Here is a 16,982-nt window from a genome sequence, read left to right as displayed (position 1 = left end):
TTAAATCAAATTTTATCGACCAAGGACCATAACCACTTCGGCCAACATTAAAAAAACCGACTAGTAAAAACAAAAACCGTAAAACCTGGTTTGAACCATGTTAGAGTGCCTGGGGTTTCTTAAATGACCTTTAATTTATATTTTTTTAAAAAAAAAATCAAATTTTTAACTTAAAAAACTAATGTTTTTAAGTTTAAATTTAACATAAAACCTTTGTTTCACTCAAACCCCAATCTCTCTCTGTCTATCTCTTTAATAATTTAATTTAACTTAGTTTAATTTTATTTGTATTGATTTTTTTTTAATGTAGAAGATCATGTCAACATCAGCATTTGTTGGTCATTCATCAGCAACTCAATGTTTCCAATCAGGTTCAACTCAATTTGCACAATCCACCTCAGAGTAAGCATCCCCATAATCAATCAAACAGAAATCACATCCAACATGAGCTCATTGCAAATTGACCATAGAACCAAAAGGGAAGAAAGTTTATACATGTGTGCATTGTTTGAAATCTTTTATAAATGCAGGAATCAATAGAGTAAAACAACATCTTGCTGGAAAAGATGGTGATGTATTAAGTTGCAAAAAAGTGGATGTTGATACAGATTTAGAATGAAGAGAACTTGAAGGAGATTTCAACAAAGAAGAAAAGAGGTGTACGATAGAAGCAAGTAATTGATTTTATACTTATAATTTTGATGATAACAAAAATATTTTATAAGAATAATATATTTGAATTCAAAGAGTATGAAAAAAATTTGTGTTTTTTTGAAGAAAATCTAAAATAAGATTTGATTCAAATTTATAATTGAAGATATCTAAAATCAGATTTGATTCTAATTTATAAATTGAAGTAAAACTAAAATAAGATTTGATTCAAATTTATGATTGAAAAAAAATCTAAAATAAGATTTGATTCAGATTTATAAATTGAAGAAAATCTAAAATAAGATAATGTCCAAATTTATAATTGAAGAAAATATAATATAAGATCTAATTCAGATTTATAATTGAACAAAATCTAACATAAGATTTGATTCAAATTTATAATTTAATAAAATCTAAAATAAGATTTGATTTAGATTTGTTATTGAAGAAAACCGTTGACCAAGTTGAAAAGAATATGTGGTCAAGATTTGAAGAAGATTTGATAAAGATTATTAACAAAAAAATATGAACAAAATCAATATGAAGAGTTTACAAACTCAATCTGAATAAAATACGAACATAATCAATCTAAAGAATTTTCAAACTCAATCTGAACAAAATACGAACATAATCAATATGAAGAATTTATAAACTCAATTTGAACAAAATATGAACATAATCAATCTAAAATAACTGCTTAGATTGGATTTAGAATTAAAGAATTGGCTAAAGCACATATTATAAAAAAGAATATTGTTCAAAATTATTATTGAATAAGATCATTGTTATCCAAGCTAGGAATATAGATACAATTCATAATTAAACAAGGAGTCAAGGCTGAAGAAGAAGATCATCAAAAGATCAAAAAATAGTAGAAGAACTCGTGCTCAAATTCCAAATTCATTTTAGAGTTTAAAAATAGAAATACTTGTTCAAATGAGAATTATGTTATGAGTGTTTTTTCTTAGAGTGTGAGAATGTTTATTTTTATCAGCTTTGTTAGAAACAAATACTTCAAGTTTCAATCTTTTGTATCCAACCCGGTAGTGGTTTAGTTCCTTTTTCAATCTGAGGTTGTTAGGTTGTAAGGAGAAGACTTAGCTTGTAGGGTCAAGGTGGTTAGTTTCTCAAAAGTCTAGGGTTGTCAGGCTACTTAGGAAGTATGACTTGGATGGTCAGATGTTTTGATTTAAGTCTTCTCAATGAGGGAATTGAATGTAGGCAAGTTAGTGGTGAACTAGAATAAATCTATGTGTCAAATTATTTATGTTCTCATTGTTTGCTGCCTTTGAGCCCGATTGTTTCTTATCTAAGTAATTCATAAAAATAAATCATCCTTCACCAAATTAGCAAAAAGTTATCAACTTTGTCAAACACAATTCAACCACTTCTTCTCGTGTTTGTACCTTCAATGTATATGCATGGGATTAAGGAAATCCTTTGGGTCCTAATGTTATGGAGTTGGATGGAGATGATATTCATGAAATACCACTTTCCAAACTCACATTTGTTGAACCATGGAGGTTGACAATGTTATACGGTCCTCCTGACAACCTGAAAAAAAAAGAGCATTGAAGGAGTATGTAATTTATTTGCTCCTAGAACTACCCTTAGATCCCAACCAACTATTAAGAATGTGTTTTCAAGTAAAGAAGTTGTGCATTAAATTGATCTCATTGTTGCAACATTTTTCTTTAAAAATGGCATCTTTGTGAGTGCTTTCAATTCAAGTTCAAATCGGCAGATTATTGATGCAATTGCTTCCATTGGGCATGGTTATAAAAGGCCAAACTATCATGCTACGAGAAACAAATTATTGTATAATATTAAAAAGAGTGTTCAATTATAAATTAATAACTTTGTAGTATTTGGGTAGAAACAAGATGTAGTATCATTGCAGATGGGTGGCAAGATAAAAAAAAGGGCAATTAATTAATTTTCTAGTATATTTCCTTAGAGAAATCACTTTATTAGATCAATTGATGCTTTAGATATTGTTATGGACGCAATCACTCTTCGTAATTTGTTTGCTAAGTTGGTTGAATATATTGGTCCAACAAATGAGGTGCATGATGTCACAAATAATCCATCTAATGATAAAGCTATTGGAAGATTGCTTAATGGGAAGTATCCTAATGTCTATTTGTCCCCATGTGCTGCACACTATCTAGATTTAGTTTTAGGCGACATAGTAAAGATGAAACTTGTCACAAGCATAGAAAAAGTGCATTGTTGATTACAAAGTTTGTTTGTAATCATAACTTTCTGTTAGCTTAGTTGAGGAAGAGGAAAGGATGGACAAAAATTACACCTCGTGATCCAACATGTTTTGCGACAACCTTAATTCCATTGAAGATTATTCACCAATACCAACATGATCTTTAAGCCTTCGTTACTAGCATTACTTTTATTGAGTCTAGGTATTATAGAGACTCGAAGGCTAGGGATTTCATTGTTGTCGTCTTAGATTCTAGATTTTAGAATAATGTTGGGATTGTTATCAAAATTGTAGCGCCACTCATAAGATTGTTAAGGATTGGTGATGGTGATGATAGACCATCGCTTACTTATATGTGTATGAAAGAATATATGACATTAAATTTTGGATCATGGAAGAAGATATAGTAATACTACCCGTATTTTTTATTATGATGAGATAGAAAATATGATTTACAATGAAGAGTCAATCCCCATAGTTGGTTTAGACAATAATGAAAGTGAGATATTAGTTTTATTTAGATTTTTTTATGGTATGTTTGATAATATAAACATAAAGAGGAATGATATGATCACTTCTATATCTTACTGCTTCCATACCTGACATTCTATTTAGTGTGAGGGTGTGTCATATTTCAAGTTGATCCAACAGAATCCCACTTAACTGTTGTTAAGAAGATCCTTAGATACCTGAAAGCTACTTCTAACCTGGGTTTGTTCTATAAGTTGTCAACCGAGTACATGTTAGTAGAATATTGTGTTGCTAACTATGCTCGAGACAAACTTGAAAGAAAAAACACAAGTGGAAACTGCACTTTCCTAGGTGAAAAATTGATCTCCTAGTCTAGTAAAAGACAAAACACAAATTGCAATGGTGTTAACTCATAAGTCAATTGTCATTCAAATTTCTTTTCTTTTTGTTTGATGACAAAAAAGGGGGGAAATAAATTTGAGAACAATTTAAACTTCTTGTTGTTTGAATGTTTGTGGGAAAAAGATTTTGCATATGGCACGAAAGAGTTTTAGTATAACTGCTCCGAGTTAGGGGGAGTCATGTCTATTTGATTATTTGCATGCTTGTGTGTTTGCATGTTCATATTATTATGTTTCTTCTGTTTACATGTTTGTTTGTTATGTTACTTTATTTTTGTTTAAATAAATTGTTATAAAAATACTATATTATCATCATCAAAAAATGGAAGATTATTGGAACCAAGTTGGTCCCAAGAAAAATTTGCCTGTGTGGTTTGGATGTTAACAAATGTATTTTTGTACAAATAATTTATTGCACTAATGACTTCATTAAGCATGCATAAATTAGAATAGGAAAATTATACCATCATAAGATACGACCATAGGGTTGTTAAGACAAACTCTCAAATTAAATTTTTGATGAAAATAAACAAAGGTTAATTAAGAATGTTAATTATGATTCTAAAATGATATGTTAATTTAACTTGTGCTTTTGAATAAATTAATTCAAAGATAGGAATCAAGAAAAACAAAGAAAACAGTTAAAAACTGAACATATAAAGAAACAAGAATATTCTGGACAAAACTGAGAATGATCTCCAGGTTCAAGACTGATCTTCGCAACCTCTTAACCAATCAATCTCCACTATTTCAACGAAGCTTTTGCCTCTAAATTTTATACTAGGTTCATCAGTAGATGGCAAGAAACAAGTAGGATCCATTTTAGTCAAAGAAGGCTTACGAATCATTAAGATAAAAGGTCTCGAATCAAGCTTGTTGAAACAGTGTGAATCTTCTTCAGCCAAACTGTCAAGAAAGTTTAATCAATCTTGATCTGTACAAGACATCAGGAAGATATCCAGAATGATCAAATCTGAATCTCCAGATTGATCAGCAATCTCCAGAAAGTTCAAACTGACAAAACCAGATTGATAATCAATCTCCACTTATGTAGAATTTCAGCATTGATCTCTTTACTTCTGTAGAAGTTTATAATCATTCACCAAACTATTTTGGACATAATCAAGGCTCCAGATCGAAGCTGTAACATCAATGATTAAATGAGAAGCTTCAAGGATCATTAAACTCAAAGGCAAATTGATCAAAGAAGTCTGTAACAACATCAGTCAAAACAGATTCAAAATATTCAAAGGCTGGAATAATTTTAATCATATATGTTGGTTTTGGTCAAAACTGACAGAGCACTACCAACATCTCTTTTGACCATTATTAAATGCTCCAAACGCCTATAAAAGAAAGGCCAATGTCTAGGAAAAATGCAGAAGTTCAAGTGCTATCAAGTCAAATAAATCATTCACATTCACATACTTGAAATTCTCATTTTCACAAAGAAGAATCAGTTCTGAACTTTTATATCACACTATGTTATTACTACTGAATTCTTTGTAAATAATCGAATCTCAAACAAGAGTTGAGACATCTCAGATTCTATCAAAACAATCTCATCATTATTGTAAACCTCAAACTATAAGAGTTTAAATATAATTTGAATAGATTGTAACGAATCCTATCAAGACCGATAAGTGATTAATTTACTTTCTGGATGGAAAGAAATAGAGCTTGTAACAGATCAATGTTGATCTAAGCTAGGTGCTGTAAAACCAAGAAGGTTATTTGTTTTGAACACTTAGTGGAAAATCTCACAGTTGTGAGGACTGGACGTAGCCCGAGTTGGGTGAACCAAGATATATCTTTGTGTGGTATTCCTTCTCACATCTCTTTATTTATTAAGCTTAATTGATTAACAGAGATAAAACATAAACTGAATTTTTATTTTAAAGCTAACCAAAAACGTTCTTCGTTTTCTGTTTTCTTAACCAAGATCATTCTTGAGTTAAATCTTGAGATTTTTTCAGGAATTTTCAAATAGGTACATTTACAATTTAAACCCCCTTTTCTTGTAAACCGACATTGTTACTTCAAGGGTAGCACAAGAGGGAGTGACCAGATGATGTGAAAATGTCATAGAAAACAAAATCAAATCAGTTAACGAAATTCTCATAGTTGGATAAATGCACGTTCTAGAAAAATACGCGCAACATGTTTCTGATAATTCAGCGTTTGCCTCTAAAGAGTGAAACGTGCTTCTGATTAGCATGCCTTTGATGAGTTTGTGCGTCTACATCTGAAGATCTTGTATGCCTTTGAATATTCAACGTGCCTCGAGAGTTTCTATGCCTCTTATGAACAATAACTCTAGCATGCTTCTAATGAATAGTAATTTTAGACAAACACAATTTATCCTCTCCTTTTCGTGTTTGTGCACCTTCGCAAGTTAGATGCCACTTATGTTTATGCACAATTTATCCCCTCCTTTACATGGATTAAGTGGTGCATTATTTTTTAGTATCCAGAAAACTAAAAAAATTATTTAATTTAAATGCATGTGTTTTTCTCTCTGAAATTATTTGAAACATTTTATAAACATTTTTTACTTCTACCGAGTCAACAACAACCGATTCGGTCCATTATGCACTCCTCCCATTTTTAGCATGAGAGTTTCGCTAACCCAGTCAAATTGGGTGCATGTTAGTTTTTGCAGATCTGGTCAAATGAACCATAGTTGATGCTCTCGTCAGTTGTAGATTTCCTCTATAAGGGGAGTATTCCGCTCAGTTTAGAAGACATACAAATAACTCTAAAATTTTATGAGTTTTCTCTTTTCTCCCTTTTTTGCTTCCTTCCAAGTTTATTTACCTCTTTTTTGAAGTTTTTTGCTTGGTGCAGAGAATCAAGACTAACCTTAAATAAATGAATATTAATTAGTGAGTAATAAGACAGGTCTCGTCCCGTCAAAATATAAATAAAACTGATTTAGGAAAATAATTTTTAAAACCAAGTTAAGGCAAAATTAGATTTTGAACACACCCGCTTCAAAACCAAATTTTCAATTGACCCATTTTAGAACTCGATTTCAAGTTGACCCCACTTTAAAACTGGTTTTTGGTCCAATCCACATTAAAACTAGCTTTGAACTGGTTTCAAATTGTTTTGTACCATTTCTCATTCTTAAACTGGTTGTGACAAATGGTCTGTTTATCCAATTAGAACCACATAGAGTCAGTTCCAACAAAATTGTTAGTAGTAGAGGGGACGTCAGTGCACAATCTCATCATCAGACGTCCAAGAGACATTTTATTTCAAATATGTTGTTTACAATCAGAGGTGGAGGAAGTAATTTAAATGTTAATCTGATGAATTAACAATGTAAATTTATATTTTAAACGTTACGTAAGACTTTTGATACCACATGGGTGAGAAATGAAGTTTGGTCCAACATTTATTAATATTTTAAAAATAAATAACTTATTTAACATAAAAATACACTACGCCAGAAATGACATTTAACAGCGCCCATTTTACAGCGCTTTCTAAACACAAGCGCTGTTGTAATTATATTTTAAAAATAACGGAACCTATTACAGCGCTTTTTATGTAAAGCGCTGTAAAACAAGCGCTGTAGTAGGTCATATAACGTTTGCGCATCACGTTATAAGGATTTTACAGCGCTTGTCAAAAAAGCGCTGTAAACGGAAGCGCTTTCGTAAATGTGTTACAGCGCTTTTTTCACAAGCGCTGTAAAACACATGCGCTTTCATTGAATTTAACTACCTATTACAGCGCTTTTTTCACAAGCGCTGTAAAACACATCCGCTTTCATTGAATTTAACTACTTATTACAGCGCTTTTTTCACAAGCGCTGTAAAACACATGCGCTTTCATTGAATTTAACTACCTATTATAGCGCTTTTTTCACAAGCGCTGTAAAACACATGCGCTTTCATTGAATTTAACTACCTATTACAGCGCTTTTTTCACAAGCGCTGTAAAACACATGCGCTTTCATTGAATTTAACTACCTATTACAGCGCTTTTTTCACAAGCGCTGTAAAACACATGCGCTTTCATTGAATTTAACTACCTATTACAGCGCTTTTTTCACAAGCGCTGTAAAACACATCCGCTTTCATTGAATTTAACTACTTATTACAGCGCTTTTTTCACAAGCGCTGTAAAATACATCTTTCAAATAATTATATACGTTGGAAACCCTCATATCCTCTACATCTTTCAAATAATTATATACGTTGCGAACCCTAATATCCTCTACGTACTGTGCGGCCATCTACGTTGTCTAAGGTATTTTTTACACATGATCTGTTATGTTTTGAAATTGTCAAAAATTGTCAAAAACTCATACCACATGATCTGTTCTGTTTTGAAATTGTCAAAAATTGTCAAAAACTCATACCACATGATCTGTTCTGTTTTGAAATTTTTAGTTGATATTGGTTTCTTTTTGAAACTTGTTGATATGTTTTGAAAGCTTATTATTTTTGTTACTGCATTTATATAGGTGGTATAATATGGATAGGAAATGGATTTCAGCCAATCGATTGTCAAAAGAGTATGAAATTGGAGTGAAGGAGTTTGTTGAGTTTGCAGTGAAGAATGCAAAAGATCCAAATAGAGTAGTTTGTCCTTGTTTAAAATGTTGTTTTGGAAAACGTGTTAGAGAAGATGAATTAGAAGGACATCTAGTATGTAATGGAATTGATCAAAGCTACACATGTTGGATAAGACATGGTGAGAAAAAAAAAGGAAACATTAATTTTGAGAATAGTTCTACATATGCTTCAACTGATTTCGATACAGATACATATGAGCCGGACCGAGTTGATGAGATTGCAAAAGCAGTTGAAGAAGATCTTCGAGATTGTCCTAAAATGTTTGAAAGTTTGTTGAGTGATGCAGAGAAAGAATTATATAATGGTTGTACTAAATTCACAAGACTGTCAGCGATATTAAAGTTGTACAACTTAAAAGCGAGTAATGGATGGTCTGATAAAAGCTTTACGGAATTATTAACACTCATAAAAGATATGTTGCCAGATGATAATGAACTTCCCAGTCGAACCTACGAGGCTAAACGGATTTTGTGTTCTATTGGAATGAGTTACGAAAGGATTCATGCGTGTCCTAACGATTGCATTTTATTTCGAAACGAATATGAACTACTTAAGGCGTGTCCGAAATGCAATGTCTCTCGATATAAGAAGAAAGAATCTACTCCAGCAAAAGTCGTGTGGTATTTTCCTATAATACCAAGATTTAGGCGCATGTATCGCAGTGAAGAAGATTCAAAACACTTGACATGGCATGCAGATGAAAGAATTAGAGATGGAATGTTTCGACACCCTGCAGATTCCCCACAATGGGCAAAAATTGATCACGAGTATCCTGAATTCGGGATAGAGTCAAGAAATCTAAGACTTGCACTTTCTACTGATGGAATGAATCCACATGGTCTTCAAAGCATCTCACATAGCACGTGGCCTGTGATTTTGGTAATATATAACCTACCTCCATGGTTATGTATGAAGCGTAAGTTTATGATGTTGTCTCTGTTAATTTCTGGACCCAAACAACCGGGGAATGATATCGACGTATACTTGACTCCTCTAATCGAAAATTTAAAAAGTATGTGGGAGACAGGTGTGGAAGTTTATGATGGGTATAAGAAAGAATGTTTCAATTTAAGGGTTATGTTGTTCGGCATAATTAATGATTTTCCAGCATATGGTAATTTATCAGGATATAGCATTAAAGGTCAGTGTGCATGTCCTATATGTGAAGAGAGTACAAATTGGATGCGGTTGAAACATTGTAAGAAGAATGTGTTTCTTGGACATCGTAGATTTTTACCTTATAGTCATCAGTATCGTGGGTGGAGAAATGCATTCAATGGAAAATCAGAGGAAGGTAAAGCTCCTTTAGCACCGACTGGATATCAAATACTTGAAAAAGTACAAGGTTTGACCAATAAATTTGGCAAACCTTTTGCGGGAGAGCTGGTGAAAACTGGGTGGAAGAAAAAGTCAATTTTCTTTGAATTGCCATATTGGAAGTCATTGTATGTAAGACATTTCCTCGATGTGATGCATATTGAAAAAAATGTATTTGAAAGTGTTATTGGTACGTTACTCAATGTTCCAGGAAAGTCTAAAGATGGCGTCAATGCAAGATTGGACTTGGTCGATATGGGAATAAGAAATGAACTGGCTCCAGTAAAGAAAGGAAATCGCACATATCTACCTCCAGCCGCTCATACTCTATCTAGAAAGGAAAAAATTGTTTTATGTAAATTTCTACACGAAGTTAAAGTTCCAGAAGGATACTCTTCGAACATTAAAAATTTGGTTTGTATGAAAGACCTCAAGTTAAAAGGTTTGAAGACCCATGATTGTCATATTATAATGGAGCATTTGCTACCAATAGGTATACGTTCCATTTTACCTGAAAAAGTTCGACTAGCCTTAACTAGATTATGTTTCTTCTTCAGGGAAATTTGTAGTAAAGTGATCGACCCTCAGAAATTACCGACATTGCAGAGGGAAATTGTTGTTACTTTGTGTGAGCTTGAAATGTATTTCCCACCATCGTTTTTTGATATAATGGTTCACCTTACTGTTCATCTGGTTAAGGAGACACAACTTTGTGGGCCAGCTTATATGAGATGGATGTATCCGATAGAACGATATATGAAAATATTAAAAGGGTACGTAAAAAGTAGAAGTCGACCAGAAGGTTGTATTGCTGAACGATACATTGTTGAAGAGGCTGCTGAATTTTGTACTGAATATCTGTCCAATGTTGAATCCATAGGGCTTCCCATGTCTCGTCATTCGGGAAGACTATCAGGAGAAGGGATAACTGGAAGGAGACTACTGACTATATCAAGGACAGAATGGGAGCAGGCACAATTGTATGTTCTGCACAATGATGATGAGGTTCAACCGTATGTTACAATACACATTGATCAGTTATCTCGTTTGAACATGAATAGGAATCAAAATTGGATAACTCGAGAGCACAATCGAAGTTTTGTAACATGGTTAAAAAATCACATAATGTCAAAATTTGATATAGACCCCGGATCAATTTCAAATAGATTGAGGTGGCTAGCAAATGGTCCGAGCTTACATGTCTTTTCTTACACTGGTTATGTTATTAACGGCTACACATTTTATACCAAAGAACAAGATGATCAGACCACTATGCAAAATAGTGGAGTCACTCTCGTAGCTGAAGCGATGCATGTCTCAAGTGCAAAAGACAAAAACCCAATATATGCAAATCTATCATATTTTGGGGTTATCGAGCGCATATGGGAGTTAGACTACACAATGTTTCGTGTTCCCATATTTGGTTGCAAGTGGGTCGATAATAATAATGGCGTTCGGATTGATGAGTCAGGATTCTTGCTTGTCGATTTTAATAGGGTGGGATACAAAGACGAGCCTTTTATTTTAGCGTCGCAAGCTCAACAAGTGTTTTATGTCACTGATCCTTCTAATGATAAATGGTCTGTTGTCCTATCGACCAATAAAATAAGTGATGATAACAATAATGATGAAGATGTTGGTAATGATCTTTTATTTGCAACATCACAACAACCACATGAAATTGATTCAACTGATGATGGTTTATATCTTAGAGATGATCATGATGAGGGAATTTGGATTAATCCATCGTTTCGTATTGTAAATGGACAAACAAATGTGAATGTCACCAGGAAAAGAAGAAGGGCATCTTAATGTATATATATGTTTAATTGTTTTATATAAGCTATGCATGTAATCTGAACTGTGTTATTGTAAATATGCATGTAATCTGAATTGAGTGTTTTATACTAAGTTCTGATTAATTTATTTTCTGATTAATTTATTTTCTGCTTATATTTAGCTTGATTTGAGTGTTTTATACCAAGTTCATGTAACAATGAGTGTTTTATATTTAGCTTGATTTACATGAACTGAACTGAATATAAATTAGTAATTTACATGAACTGAACTGAACTGAATAGAGAGATTCTCTTTTGCTCAGTGCATATATATATATAGATTCTTCAGAATACTCATTTCTAATAATTCATCATCTCCTAAAGTATTGTGATAAAGACAATGATAACAATATTTTTAATCCAATAAACAATGATAAAAATGTTTTTAATGTCATCCCAACCCAAATAAACCAAACACAAAAATAAAATAAAGAGACATTTTACAGCGCTTATCTTAAAAAGCGCTGTAAAAGATCCTTTTAAAAATAAAATAATGAGTGTTTTATACCTTTTACAGCGCTTTTCACACAAAGCGCTGTAAACGACTCTTTTGAAAGTGAGTAAAAAAGACATTTTACAGCGCTTATTTGACAAAGCGCTGTAAAAAAGCTTTAAAAATAATATTCATCAGACACCTAATTTCTTCAAACACCTTGTACGCATCATGGGAATCCAAAAAACATCAGACACAAACCCATTTCTTCAAACACCTTGTACGCATCATGGGAATCCAAAAAACATCAGACACAAACCCATTTCTTCAAACACCTTGTACGCATCATGGGAATCCCCAAAAACACCAGACACAAACCCATTTTTCGCAACATGGCAATGATCCTGAATACCAATTAAGTTTCGATTTAAGAAGGAAAGAGAATGTAAAGAGATAAAAAGGGTGTTGAGGTGGAGATTGAATTGTGAAAGAGTAAGCTTTGATGTTTGTGAAGAAGATGCATAAAAGGAGAAGAGTTTGGTGAAGAGGAAGGGATTTTTGTGGTGACCAGTTACTACTATGTGGGTTTTGCATGCATGTTGAGCTTGTTTAAAAAATAACATAACATAACAAAACACAAAAACAATAAGGCCTTTTACAGCGCTTATTTGGAAAAAGCGCTGTAAAAGAGCCTTTTAAAATTAACATAAAGAGACATTTTAGAGCGCTTATGTGGAAAAGCGCTGTAAAAGGCTTTAAAAAACATTCATATAACATAATAACACACGGAGGTCTTTTACAGCGCTTATTTGGGAAAAGCGCTGTAAAAGAGCCTCTTAAAATTAACATAAAGAGACATTTTAGAGCGCTTATGTGTAAAAGCGCTGTAAAAGGCATTCAAATAACATAATAACACACGGAGGTCTTTTACAGCGCTTATTTGAAAAAAGCGCTGTAAAAGAGCCTTTTAAAAATTTAACTAAAGAAGCCTTTTAGAGCGCTTATGTGTGAAAGCGCTGTAAAAGGCATTCATATAACATAATAACACACGGAGGTCTTTTACAGCGCTTATTTGAAAAAAGCGCTGTAAAAGAGCCTTTTAAAAATTTAACTAAAGAAGCCTTTTAGAGCGCTTATGTGTGAAAGCGCTGTAAAAGGCATTCATATAACATAATAACACACGGAGGTCTTTTACAGCGCTTATTTGAAAAAAGCGCTGTAAAAGGCATTCAAATAACATAATAACACACGGAGGTCTTTTACAGCGCTTATTTGAAAAAAGCGCTGTAAAAGGCATTCAAATAACATAATAACACACGGAGGTCTTTTACAGCGCTTATTTGAAAAAAGCGCTGTAAAAGAGCCTTTTAAAAATTTAACTAAAGAAGCCTTTTAGAGCGCTTTACAAAATAAGCGCTGTAAAAGGCTTATAAAAAGCGCTGTAAAAGTGTTACGTATATATAACAGTTACCTCTTCAGTTTCCTCTTCATTACGTAACCTTCATCTCAACCTTCATTTCTTCTCTTCTTTTGCAAACCCTATCATCCCGTCCTTTACGAACCTTATTTCCACGATCATCTCCTTCATTTCGAACCTTATTTCCATCCAAGATCATCTCTCCCATTTCACACAATATATTTTCATTGAAATACGTAACCCTCATTACGTATTTCTTCAAACCGTATTTCTGTGAACCATATTTCTGTGAACTTTCTGCAAACCCTCTTTTCTTTGCATTTCGTCTTTCTTCGAACCATCATTATTCAGGTATTGATGTTATTAAATTTTTGTAATCATTAGAATGCATGTTGAGCTTTTTTAAGATATACTGATACATGTTGAGTTTGTTTATAATAATGCATGATCCATGTTGAGCTTGTTGATGTTATACTAAAGTGCATGTTGAACTTGTTGTAGTTAAATGGATACAAACAAAGATTTAGAAGTTCAAAATGAAGAAGTTGGCACCTCTAAGACTTACGAAAAAGAAGTCAAACGTGGTGCAACTATCATGCAAAGGGTGATTAAAGCACGGAGCAGTGGCATTAAATTTGAGGTATACTATATATACTCTGTTTGCTGTGTGTTTTTTTATCTTTTTTTAGGGTTTAGGGCATGTACTTACTATATGAGTTTATTAGGTTGGCTGGAACGAGAGTGGTCAGCCAGTTGACCCCAACAGCTCCATGTTTGTAAGCTACATTGGGGCTGTTGTTCGTCAAAATGTCCCAATAACAATAGACAACTGGAGAGATAAGGCGTTGAAGGATGCCAAAGATATCATCTGGAATGACATTCAAGTAAATATTTTGATCTACTCTTTTGTCATTTATAATTTTTTTTCTGTAAAATACATTACTTATAATTGTTTTCATTGCAGACCACTTTTGTTCTTGATGAGGAACGAAAGTCATATGTTTTGAGAGTTGCTGGGAAAATCCATCGTGGATTTAGATCCCATCTCTCAAATTTCTATCTAAAAGATAGAGAAGGAAACACAAATGCTGAACCTCCAAAGATATATCAACATTATATATCAAAGGATGAATGGAGTGCATTTGTTTCCAAACGTTCTGACCCGGCGTTTGTCGTAAGTGATTAATTTATTAGCATTTGTGTTTTATTATTCATATTCGTAGCGTATTTTAAATTTTTACACAATTGCTATTTTTTTTTTATATAGAATATTAGTAAGGCAAATCGCGAACGGGCAAGCAACCCAAAACACCCATACAAGAAATCACGTATGGGATATGCACGCCTTGAACAAAAAATTGTAAGTAATTAAACATCACTTGTAATTTGTATTATAAACTATAGTGTGTAACTAATTTGTATTATTTTGTTTATGATTTTAACGAATAGAGAAAAGACACCCAAGCCGATCAACCCTTGGGTCGTCATATCTTATGGAAGGAAGCGCGTGTTAACAAAGAAGGAGTGGTTGATAATGAAAATGTCAAGAAAGTTGTAGAACTTTGTGTAAGTATATTATCACTTTAATATTTTTTAATATTGTATTTTAAAAATGCTATTGAACTTATCTTTTTAATGTTACATGTATTTTAGGAAACTATTGAACAAAGTTCTGAAACTCAAGAGGGCAACAAGGATACGTGCAGGGACATTCTTGGGAAAGTGTTTAATGTCCCTGAGTATTCCGGTCGAGTGAGGGGGAAAGGATTTGGCGTAACTCCCAAAAGCTTTTTTCCTCAAGAGAAGCGCCAAAAACCTTCCAACGAGGAAGTATTAGAGAAGCTCAGAATCTTATCGGAGCAAGTGGCACTCTTGGTGAATACGAATAAAGACAAGCAACTTCCGGTTCAGCTCCAACCTGAAATACAAATGGAGAGTGAAACCGGGAGTTGCAACGTCGGTTTGAAGAGTATTCCCGAGGTAATTAATTACTTACTACTTACTTGCTTATGTAATTACTTATGTATTAAACAAACTTATATATTAACTGTACTTATGTTTTAACTATTGATGTAGGGTGTCACTACATGTGTCCTATACTTGTCCTCGCCGACTCAACGGAAGGTGGGAAAAGGAATATTGCACAATACTTCGGGAGAAGTATTGCACAATATTCCGATCCCCGCGGGCCATGTCAAAGTATCGCCTACGGTTGCTTTCGAACCAACTGCACCGTTGCCCATACCGGACAACGATGGAGATATGAAGTTCTTAAGCGACGCTATTGGCAGTTACGTGGCATGGCCCACACACCTTGTTGCCCTCGAAAAAAAGATTCCCAAGGACAAATCAGTTACATCTCCCGAAAAGGTTTGTCACATTTATTGCCTAAGGTTTTTTATTTTTTCAGATTCAATAAACTAACATTTTACCTCATTTTTGTAGGTCCAAATAAATAAACCACCCCTACAGCCAAAAAAAGGCAGCAGACCTCAAAAATTGGAGGTTAATAGGGCTGCCAAACTACAAAGGCTGGAGGGTAATAAAGCTGCAAAACTTGCAGCAACAAAAAATCTGGATCGGGGAAAATCGGTCGCTGCTGCTGCTGCTCCTAATAAAAGTCAGCCACGCCTTGGTAAATACGGGGCGTGTCTTGACATCCAAATAAAAAGGAACATGGGCAGCAGCAACGATTCGCCCATTGTACAAATGAATCAAGACATCTTTGGAGATGAGTATATTGAATACCTCGAAAAGGAGCAAATGTACGATCTTCTCGAACATAAGGAGCTGAGTGTTACTGTAATCAGCTTGTACATAAGGTAAAAAATACTTTTAATTGCATTTATTTGTAATTAATTAAATGTATTGGTAATTAATCTAGTTTAAAATTTTCAATATGACGGGGTGCATATTACAGCGCTTTTTCGAGAAAGCGCTGTAATATGTACGCCCATATATGAAATTATGGGTGGGCATATTACAGCGCTTTTGTGAGAAAGCGCTGTAATATGCACACCCATAACTCATATGACGGGGTGCATATTACAGCGCTTTTTGTGAAGAAGCGCTGTAAAATGTGCATAACAAGCGCGCGTTGTATTTACATGTTTTATAGCGCTTTTATAAAAGCGCTGTTGTATCATTTACAGCGCTCGTTTCCACAGCGCTTATTTTTTTGAAAAAGCGCTGTAAATGGCTTAAAAAAAGCGCTGTAAAAGCCGTTTTTTCGCGTAGTGATAGAGTAACTTGACTTCATTGCATGCCTACAGTTTTCTATATATATTCTTTGATGAGTATTTTCGACCTTTATAGATTCTTTTTTCTTTATATTCCTTTTACTTTTTGTTTTGGTTAGCTGTTTCCTTGTATTAAGAAATTAATCTTGGTAAGGTATTATTTGAAACATTAATTATTTTTTTCCCTGCATTGTTTGTTACAAATGCTATCCAACACAAACCTCCAAAAACCAACTATAAATAAATGGTCAATTAATTTATTTTTAAGATATGCGTTAAATACAAAAAAGAAAAATATTACAAATAATATATTGTTTTAGATATATCTTTATATATCATTCAACGTATTAAAAAGAGCATTTTTACTTTCAAAAGTTTATAGCATGCCCTTGAGACAAGGTGAAATGA

Source organism: Cicer arietinum, chromosome 3, assembly GCF_000331145.2.
Source record: "Cicer arietinum cultivar CDC Frontier isolate Library 1 chromosome 3, Cicar.CDCFrontier_v2.0, whole genome shotgun sequence".
Taxonomy (NCBI): Eukaryota; Viridiplantae; Streptophyta; class Magnoliopsida; order Fabales; family Fabaceae; genus Cicer; species Cicer arietinum.
The sequence above is the reverse complement of the archived record's forward strand: the minus strand, read 5'-3'. Positions refer to the sequence as shown.